At 36.7% G+C, this 10,633-nt stretch overlaps 1 pseudogene; it reads right to left on the bottom strand.

The window, feature by feature from the left end:
- Positions 1-4,966: 4,966 nt before the first annotated feature.
- On the bottom strand, positions 4,967-10,147 carry LOC143595238 (calcium-transporting ATPase 12, plasma membrane-type pseudogene; annotated as a pseudogene).
- Positions 10,148-10,633: the final 486 nt, after the last annotated feature.

Raw genomic sequence — 10,633 nt, 5'->3', positions numbered from 1 at the left:
ATGAGGAACATCAACGAGGAAATGTAGGAGGTAGGTCTATGTGTTCTCTTTCAACTTCTATTGTTAGGAAGAATATTTTTAGTTTTAACAGTTGTCAAAGTTTGGCCTCTGAAACTGGTTGGGTAATAGATTCAGGTGCTAATCAACACATGGTCAAAACAAATAAAAATATTTTTAATCCAACTGATGTTTCTGAATTTGATATTAAAATTAAACATCCAAATGGCTCAGATGCTTTAGTAACTAAAATTGGAAGTCTAAAACTTAATAATGATGTCATTTTAAACGATGTGTTTGTTGTACCAGAAAACTGTGTTAATCTCCTTTCAGTTTATAAGTTGGCCAAAAATAATAAGTTAAATGTTACCTTTAATGAATCAAATTGCTTTATTCAGGACTCACTCACAAAGAAAACCCTGGTGACTGGTAGTCAAGTTAATGGGTTATATGTGTGTGATGAAAATTCTAATTCTTTAAAGGTGTGTTTCAATAGTTTTGATCAGATTAATATTTGGCATAGTAGACTAGGGCATCCTGCTATTCAAGTTTTGAATGTTTTAAAACATGACTTAAAAATTAAAGTCTTAGACGAGTTTATTCCATGTGATGTGTGTCACAAGGCCAAACAACATCGTGAACCATTCCCATTGAGTGATCACGTGTCACTTAATATTGGGGAATTGGTTAATCTTGATGTTTGGGGACCTTACAGGGTTGTGAGTAACGGCTTTAGGTATTTTTTTGACAGTTGTTGATGACTTCTCAAGGGCCGTTTGGGTGTATTTATTACAAGATAAATCACAAGTGTTTTCTAATATTGAAAGTTTTTTCTTTATGATACAAAATCAATTTAATACAACTGTTAAATGTTTTAGAAGTGATAATGGAACTGAGTTTATAAATAGTCAGATGCAAGAGTTTTGTAGGAAGAATGGCATTCTTCATCAAACCTCTTGTGTTCATACACCCCAACAGAATGGCATTGTAGAAAGGAAGCATCGACATCTGGTGAATGTTGCTAGGTCTCTTTTATTTGAGGGTTGTGTTCCTTTAAATTTCTGGTCTGAATGTGTACTAACTGCTACTTACTTAATTAACAGGCTCCCCTCTTCAGTGTTAAATGGTAGATCTCCTTATGAAAAACTTTTTGGTTTTAAACCCTCTTTACCACACTTGAGAACTTTTGGTTGTCTATGTTTTCATACTATATTAAATAATTCTGATAAATTTGATAAACGTGCTGATAAATGTTTTTTCATTGGATACTCTTTTAATAAAAAGGGATATAAGTTGTGGAATCTTGAAAAAAAAACAAGTTTTTTCAAGAGATGTTAAATTCTATGAAAATATTTTCCCTTTTAAAAAAGATACTTTTTTACAAACTGTTGAAATTAATATCGACGATTCAGTTAATAATTTAAACTTTTTTGATAAATTTGATGTTTGTGAAAACCAAAATGTTTCAAGTGTAGAAATTCCCAATGATGAGGAGGGGCATGTTTCAAGAGGGAACAACTTTGAGCAGCCTCTTGAGTGTAGTTCTAGTGACTCTAGGAGGGCTGAAACTGAAAAGCAACCTAGAGAAACAGTGACTAGTGGCTGTGAGGTAGCTCAGTTTGTTCCTTTACATGGTGAAACCGACCTACCTGAGGGTAATGTGGAGCATGTTACCACTTCTATTAGGAGATCTACTAGAACACTTTACCTAAAAAGTTGCATGACTTTTTTGTTGAGGGCAAAGTCAAATATGGTTTAGAAAAGGTCTTAAACCACTCAAAACTTTCTAATGAAAACTTTTGTTTAATTTCTGTTTTGAACAAAAGTTTTGAACCTAAGAGTTTTAGGGAGGCTAGTCTAGATAATAATTGGGTTTTAGGTATGAATGATGAAATGAGTGCTTTAAATAGAAATAACACTTGGGATCTTGTTGATCTTCCAAGTGGTAGGAAACCCATTGGTTGTAAATGGGTTTAAAAAATTAAATATAGATCAACTGGTGAGGTTGAGAGGTATAAAGCAAGATTAGTTGCTAAGGGTTTTAATCAAAAAGAAGAAATAGATTTTGATGAAACATTTTCTCCTTTGTGAAAATGATTACCGTTAGGAGTGTTATAAGTCTTGCTACGTTTAACAACTGGTCATTGTTTCAATTGGATATAAACAATGCTTTTCTTTATGGAGATCTAAATAAAGAAGTTTATATCCAGAAGGATATTTCTCAAAAAATGAAACAAAAGTTTGTAAGTTAAATAAGTCTTTGTATGGCTTGAAACAAGCTCCTAGAATGTGGAATGAAAAATTGGTGGGCGTGTTATTAGAAATAGGCTTTGTTCAAAGCAAAAATAATTATTCTTTGTTCATAAAAAGTACATATGATTTGTTTATAGTTTTATTAGTATATGTTAATAACATTGTCATCACCGGCAATAGTAATGATGGTATTAAATTTGTTAAAGAATTACTCAAGTCGAAGTTTTTAATAAAATATTTGGGTCATTTGAAGTATTTTCTTGGTATTGAAGTTTTAAAGACTGAGACAGGCTACTGTTTGTCTCAAAGAAAATATTGTCTTGAGCTTTTAAAAGAGTTTGGGTTGACTGGGTGTAAACCAGTCAATGTTCCCTTAGAACAAAATTATATTTTAAACAAAGAAAAAGGAGATTTATTAGAAGATGTACTATGTTTCAGAAGTTAATTGGAAAATTAATTTACTAAACTCATACATGGCCTGACATTGCATACACTGTCCAATATCTAAGTCAATTCATGCATAGTCTAACAACTGTGCATTTGAGACTTGCTTTGAGGTTGCTTAGATATTTAAAAAGGTCGCCTGGACAAGATGTGTTCATTAGCAAAAGTGACAATTTGGATATTTCTGTTTTTGCTGACTCTGATTGGGCTAAGTGCTTGTCCACTCAGAGGTCTGTTTCTAGTTACTGTGTTTTTCTAGGTCAATCTTTAGTCTTCTCGAAAAGTAAGAAACAGAGCACCGTGTCTCGATCTTCAGCTGAAGCTGAATATATTTTAAACAAAGAAAAAGGAGATTTATTAGATGTAGTATGTTTCAGAAGTTAATTGGAAAATTAATTTACTAAACTCATACACGGCCTGACATTGCATACACTGTCCAATATCTAAGTCAATTCATGCATAGTCTAACAACTGTGCATTTGAGACTTGCTTTGAGGTTGCTTAGATATTTAAAAAGGTCGCCTGGACAAGATGTGTTCATTAGCAAAAGTGACAATTTGGATATTTCTGTTTTTGCTGACTCTGATTGGGCTAAGTGCTTGTCTACTCAGAGGTCTGTTTCTAGTTACTGTGTTTTTCTAGGTCAATCTTTAGTCTTCTCGAAAAGTAAGAAACAGAGCACCGTGTCTCGATCTTCAGCTGAAGCTGAATATAGGGCAATGTGTGCTGCCGTTGGAGAAGTGTGGCTAGTCAATTTGTTAAAAGAATTAAATGTTGTAGTAAAGTTGCCTGTCAATATGGTTTGTTTTGATTTGATTTTATAAACTAAATAAACTAAACGAAGGTTGTAAACAATTGATTAAATGAACATTCCTCTTGGAGTTCGGTTATTACGTAACTCTTTTGTTTAAGTTCAATGGATAAATCATAATATCTTGATTTCATGTAAGTGTAATTGTTTGTGATTAATCAAGAACTAAGTACTCGGATTCCTGGAACGCGAGGTCGTTACTTGGTTAATCAATCAATATAATCTTAACCCTAATTTCTTCTACTAAATCTCGATTGTCAATCTCGATTGTCAGCACTGCGGCGATCGCTATTGCTGCAAATCCAGTTTTTCATGATCGTACGAAACATTTTGAGGTTGATCTTTTTTATTTAAGAGAAAAGGTAGCTGCTGGTGTTATAAAGATTCAGAAAACTGGAACTAATGATCAATTGGCCGACATTTTTACTAAAGGTTTGTTTCCTTCTCACCATGATAGTTTGTGTAAATCTTTAGGGTCAATTGACATCTTCTAAAATTGAATTGTGGAGGGGTGTTAAAATATGTGATATTGGTCACATGTTGTTTCAATTCAATTTTTGTTGCCCGCTTGTTGCCCGCTTGCCTTGTGTTTCGATGTAATCCAATGAACATGATTGTTTTAACATATATTTTTCATTTTTGTTTGTATTCTGTTATCTTAGATCTTTGCTAATATGTGTGTGTTATTATGCGTGTGAGTATTTTGGTCAAGTAAACCAGAGATGTTGATGGGCTTTGCAATAGGCTGGATGGACTTGAAGCATGGGCTTTTTTGGCTGGTATTACAAGAAGTGTGATGGCCCATTTCCTTTTCATCTCGATGTTTTATTTTAACCTTTTTCTGAGATCTTTTAAAGAAGTTTGGAGACGTTATACTTTGTTTTTGATCTTATCCAGAATTCTTGAGATCTGGTCTGTGTATTCTTTTGTTCAATACTTGAAGTTCATGAGAGATTTTTAGTTCGTTGCATCTCTAATCAAATACTGGTTGTTTAGTTCTTTTGTTATTGTAATATGAGGAGTTCTCTGTATTGAATCTTCTATCTGGTTGAATAATTTTGGGTGAGTTTCTGACATAATGTATTCAATTTTTTTATGGAAAGATGGTTTTCTTATAGAGTTGTGAGTGTAAGCAACAAAAGCGTTAAGAGTGTTCTCTTCTACTCACTGATAATGTATTTACTTTCTTAACTTTTATTCGTTCTCATCACTTAACATTCACATTTTGTGGGTTCCTTTAATTTGGTGTATAGCTTGATCCTTCATAACTGAATATGAAACCCAAGTACAAAGAATAAAGGGAAATTATACTAATTATTTTTATCAACTTCCCTCTTAGGCACACCAGAAAATAATATCATATAATCACAAATCATAACATGAGTCATTACAAGGGAGATAACATGACGTCAAATCATAACGCTGACTATACAGCTTATGTATTAACAACCGTTATTGTAACTAATAGTGTCTAATGTATCTAATAATTGGTTTATGATAAGGTACTGGTATTTACTTCATAACCCATCCAATAGGCCACGATAAAGCTGCAATGCCAACACAAATTCCCCACTGCACACTGTTTAATCTTTCTATATCTGCAAGCCTCTTCAAAAACTCCACCATCACAATCTGAAGGATTATAGTCATCCCGATAATTCCAACAAAAAATCTGTTTTTGTGTAAACATTTGAATATATTCCTTTTCTCCAGCTTCCTAGAGTTAAACACATTAAACACTTGACATAACACAAAAGTATTGAATGTCATAGTGTTTTTCACCCTTTCACCCATGCTAAATATGGCCTCACCTTTAAAATGGAACGTATATACAACGGTAATATGGAAAATAGCTTATGCCAGTAGGTTTCTCCACATGATATTAGTTATGAGTGGCTCGACCCGGCCCACGGGCGGTTTGTTCATGAGTTCCTTAGTGGGCCCTTCTGTAGCAAATGCAAGTGTACCCAAAGTGTTTGTGAGTAAATTCACCCACAAGAGTTGAACAGTGGTTAAGGGGACAAAACCAAAAACTGCGCATGCAAGTAAGTTTATAACAAGAGCTGCGCCAATTACTGTGAGTTGAAATTGGATGATGTTTTGGATGTTACGCATCATCCTCACATTAGTACAGTTGCAACAGATGCAATGTTGTGGTCTAAGATAACAATATCTGAGCTGTGTTTGGCTACTTCGGTTCCTTGAATTCTCATTGAAAGTCCAATATCAGCTTCTTTGAGTGTCGGTGCATCGTTTGTCCCGTCACCGGTAACTGCAACCACATGTCCTTTTTGTTTTAAGCACTTCACCATTAAAATCTAATCAAAAGGCGAAGATCTTGCCATCACTCGGATTTTATCAACCTTTTGCATTCTTTCTTCATGTGTAAATTTAAGAAACTGTACACCTTCCACCACTTCATCCTCACATATTTCTCGACCCGGTTCAAGTATTCCACATTCAGTGGCAATGGCTTTTGCTGTGAAAGCATTTTCTCCGGTTTTCATCTTGATTTCAACTCCAGCAGACCTGCAAGTTTCAATAGTATTTTTGGATTCGGGTCTACATGGGTCATTCAACCCGAAGATCCCAAGCAAAGTTAGCCCTTCTTCGGCTAATGTTTGATAAGGAACCTTCTTATTCGCGAAAGCAATGCACCTAAGACCACTTGCCCCCATTCCTTCTATTATATTTTCTAAATGTATTCTTGAATCTCTATCAATTATCATTTTACACCCGTTGCTGTTATAATACCTTGAACACATTGCTAGTACTATCTCCGCAGCTCCTTTCCAATGAACATGAATCTTGTTGCCATTTTTTCAACTAGCTTCTTTCTCTCCCTTGCTCTTACTCCTTGTTGCAACAGAGGAATATGTTGGTTGGCTTGGCTGAGTTGACTGTGTTGGTTGACTTGGTTGAGTTGACTGTGTTGGTTGACTGGCTTCGTTGACTTGACTTGGCCTTGGTGAATCTACCCTTTGGTAGTCTGTCCCATCCCCTTGGCCTTTTAGAACCTGACAATCATAAATGAGAGAAACATACATGATTAATAACAAACAAGACCGGGCGTGACCAAGATGTACCAAGATCTGAAGAAAAATTATTGGTGGCCTGCGATGAAGTATGAGGTGGCTCAGTACGTGAGTAAGTGTTTGACGTGTCTGCAAGTTAAGGCCGAGCACCAGAAGCCTTTCGGGAAACTTCAACCCTTGGAAATACCTGAGTGGAAGTGGAAGCATCTTACTATGAATTTTGTGACTAAACTGCCTCGTACCCCTAGGGGTAGTTATGACACCATTTGGGTAATCGTTGATAGGCTGACCAAGAGCGCCCATTTCTTGCCGATTTGAGAAATTTTTAATTCTGAGCTGCTGGCCGATGTGTTTATTCGTGAGATTGTTTCTAGGCACGGGGTGCCGGTATCTATTGTTTCGGATAGGGATACGCGTTTTACCTCCAGGTTTTGGAAGAAGTTTCATGAGGAGATGGGTACCAAACTTCTCATCAGTATCGCTTATCACCCGCAGACGGATGGTCAATCCGAGAAGACCATTCAGACTCTCGAGGATATGTTGCGAGCTTGTGTTATCGATTTTGGTGGTAGTTGGGATCGTCACTTACCGTTAGTCGAGTTCTCTTATAATAACAGTTATCACGCCACGATTGGAATGCCACCGTTTGAGATGTTGTATTGTAGGAGGTGTAGGACTCCAGTCTATTGGGGTTCCATTGGTCAGAAACTGTTGGGCAGTTTTGAGGTGGTTGAGGCTACGACTGAGAATCTCGATAAGATTAAGGCTTTTATGAAGGCCGCTGAAGATCGTCAAAAGTCCTATGCGGATAAAAGGCGAAGACCTATTGTGTTTGAGGCCGGGGATCGGGTTATGTTGAAAGTTTCTCCTTGGAAGGGTATTATTCGTTTTCATAAGAGGGGGAAGCTTAGTCCGAGGTTCATTGGTCCGTTCTGTATATTGTCCCGTGTTGGTGAGGTAGCGTATAGATTGGAATTACCCGAGGAGCTCGCGGGGATTCATCCTACTTTCCACGTGTCCCATTTGAGGAAATGTTTAGCAGATGAGGAGGCCCATGTGCCTCTTGATGACATTGAGCTTGATAGTAAATTGAACTACGTTGAAGAACCTATCGTTATTCTTGACCGTCAAGAAAGGTGCTTGAGGAATAAAGTGGTTAGGCAGGTGAAGGTGCAGTGGAGGCACCGTAGGGGTTCCGAGGCTACTTGGGAGTCCGAAATGAGATGATGAAACTCTAACCGCAGTTGTTCCTGTCGCATCGGGATTCGGGGATGGATCCCATTGTAAGGGGGTGGACTTGTAACACCTGTTAATTTTCGGTTCAAAGATTTAAAGCTTGTAAAGTATGTATAACTCTCGGGATTTAACCGACATTTCTCGAAAACCTTCTCGTCATCCCGGTACGTTAAATCATTTAACTTTCTTCCAAGTTGCCATATCATTCAATTTGGAGGGGCTAGGATGAAATACTTTATATTATAACACAAAACATAAAACCCTAACCCCCCTTTCTTCTTAGACCGATCGGCAGCAAGGCAGTAGCCCCACCCTCTCGTTTTCTTTTTTTCCAGCCAAGTTAAGGTCTAAAACTTCAATTCAAGGTTAGTTCTATGTTTCCCCAAGTCTTTTACACCTTAATTGATCATTATATTACGCATATTGATCGATAAACGACTTGTTCTAGGCTAACCGAGTGGCTGTTCAATTGAGCAATTCCGGGACTGTTTTGGTGGAGGTTTTTGAACCAACATCTTCCTAGGTATGTCTAGTATAACATACTTTAAGATTATGCACATTGGTGTTAGTTTGATTGGTCAACTAGTTGTAGTTTGAAAGATAGTTTTCGGTTGACTAGAATGGTAGATTGTTGCGTTTAACGCGAGGGATGAAGTAAGTGATGACCAATTCAGTTCTGACAGCTTCGGTTTAATACACGGGCTGTTGGAAAATGAATTTTATAAGTATTGGGGCTGAATTGGTTGTCGTTTACTCAAACGGGTCGGTACAACGCGCATTTGCGTTTATTGAATAGTTGGTGCGTTGTACTTGCGAGTTACCGACCCATTTGACTTGTGTAGCGTCGTGTGGACTTATTGGCTGTGAATTTATCATATTGGGTCCACACGGGGCTGAGTTGGATGTTAGTTGCCTAAACGACTCTTAAACGCTCGTGTTAGTATCACCTAGTGCTTTCGAGGGTAATTTGGGAATTCTTTATTCTCGGGAGTATCTAAGGGTCGTGTTGGTGAGTGTAAGGCCCCGGGGGCTGTTGTGATTGAGTTTGATGAGGTCGAGGCTTTAGATAACTCGAACCATGTTTGAACGTCTCGTATGATAAAAGTGTCCTTTCGATGTCGTTAGTAATGTTTGTATGTAACCCGACAGGCGTTTGAGTTTTGGGGATACTTAGGGGTCCTCTAGCTTGTGGTGAAATCGTGCCTTGTGTCAAGTGAGTTCATGATGCCCATTTTTACTCTGTTTATGTTTTTGGGCTAGCATGCACACCTAAGCGATTTTGATTGATGAATCGTTAAATTATTTTGTATGGGCTTACTTTGTATAGGGTAGGCCTTGGGATGATGTTATTATATGTTTGTACGTATGTTTGTACATATATTGTTGTATGGCCAATATTTGGCGATGTTATTTAGTCGTTATCGACTAAGGATGTTTACGTATGCCTACTTTGTGTTTGCATACGTTGGATGCGATGTTAAGTGTTTGGGTTGTACGTGTGCTCGACCCTGATGTTATTACTTGGATTATATATATGTAGGGATATAACTATAAGATTGTTTATATATTTATATATAAGGATGATTACTTATTGTTGATGATGGCCTAACTGTTATATCTCGTATATTTTAAAACTCTTGGAATGACTATTATGATTATTATTATAGATGTTAATTAATAAAACTTGAACTCACTCATCTGAAGATGACTTTGTGTGCATGTTAGTGTGAGTTTCAGGTTAGGAGGAGGATGCATTACCGCTTGGACGTGCACGAAGCTACTTGGACGGTGGAGGGCATGCTTAGTCGGAAGTTTTAATAATAATAAACATTTTTCTTTAAACGTTTTATTAAATACATTTCAACTTGGTTTTGGGCATAATTCTCGGGTTTTGGGAACTTGTTTTATTAATTATGATTTTCCGCTGAATTATACTATGAATTGGTTATTTTAATGGAATGAATTGTCTTTGAGTTTAAGTATTTTGTAAGTATTTTATACGAATACCAACTGTAGGATTTCCGGGATTCGGGGTCTTACAATATTATTTCTTATTTTTGAGACAATGCTTCTCATTTTCGAGACAGATATAGCATTTGCTACAATAACTAGAAAGATAGCTAGAAGTATGCTTCCGCCTTCATACCATCCATCTTTAATTCCATCTTTTTTTTATACCCAAACCAATAGAAAGAATCGCACTCCCCATTAGCATGCGTAGAAATATGCTGCTAAAACTGTTGGCAACAAAATAAAAGAAACCCTTTTTAAGCTGTTTTTCGTAAGTATTTGAACCAAACACGCTTCTTCGCTTGTTTAAATTATGACCTTCGATTCCACTTTCAAGATTAGTACCAAGGTTCACCTCCATTGACTACACAAATGTAGTCGTTCAAAAAAAAAAGAAAAGACCCTTTGCAAACAGAAGATCTATGAGGGAGGGTGTTAGGGTTGCTTTAATTTTATTAAAAAATATTAAGATGAATTTGATAGTAATATAGAGTAGAGGTGCATAAACCAGTTTAAAACTCAAACCGGTTTAGATTGAAACCGGTTTGGTTTGGTCAACAAAAGTCAAAATTGGTTTATCGGTTTCGGTTCGGGTTGAAACCAGTTTCCTACCTGATCGATGTCGAAAGGTCAATCAAAAACATTTATAAAGTACCTTCACTAGCTAGGGCAAGTAAGGTGTCGAATCCACAGGGAATCGGTAGAAAGTGCTAATCAAGTTCAATTTGTAATAACTAGTTATACTGGGCGGACAAGCGATGTCAAGCGGTTTTTAAGAATTGTTGAAACGAAGCGACTATTAATTTAATTTGTAAACAATTATGAAAAGGGTAACCAGTCTCCAGGT

This window comes from Bidens hawaiensis, unplaced genomic scaffold, assembly GCF_021521415.1.
Source record: "Bidens hawaiensis isolate Kalapana, Puna unplaced genomic scaffold, B.hawaiensis_p1.1 tig00044839_1, whole genome shotgun sequence".
NCBI classification, from domain to species: Eukaryota; Viridiplantae; Streptophyta; class Magnoliopsida; order Asterales; family Asteraceae; genus Bidens; species Bidens hawaiensis.
Note: the sequence above shows the minus strand (reverse complement) of the source record. Positions and strands in the feature narration are given on the sequence as shown.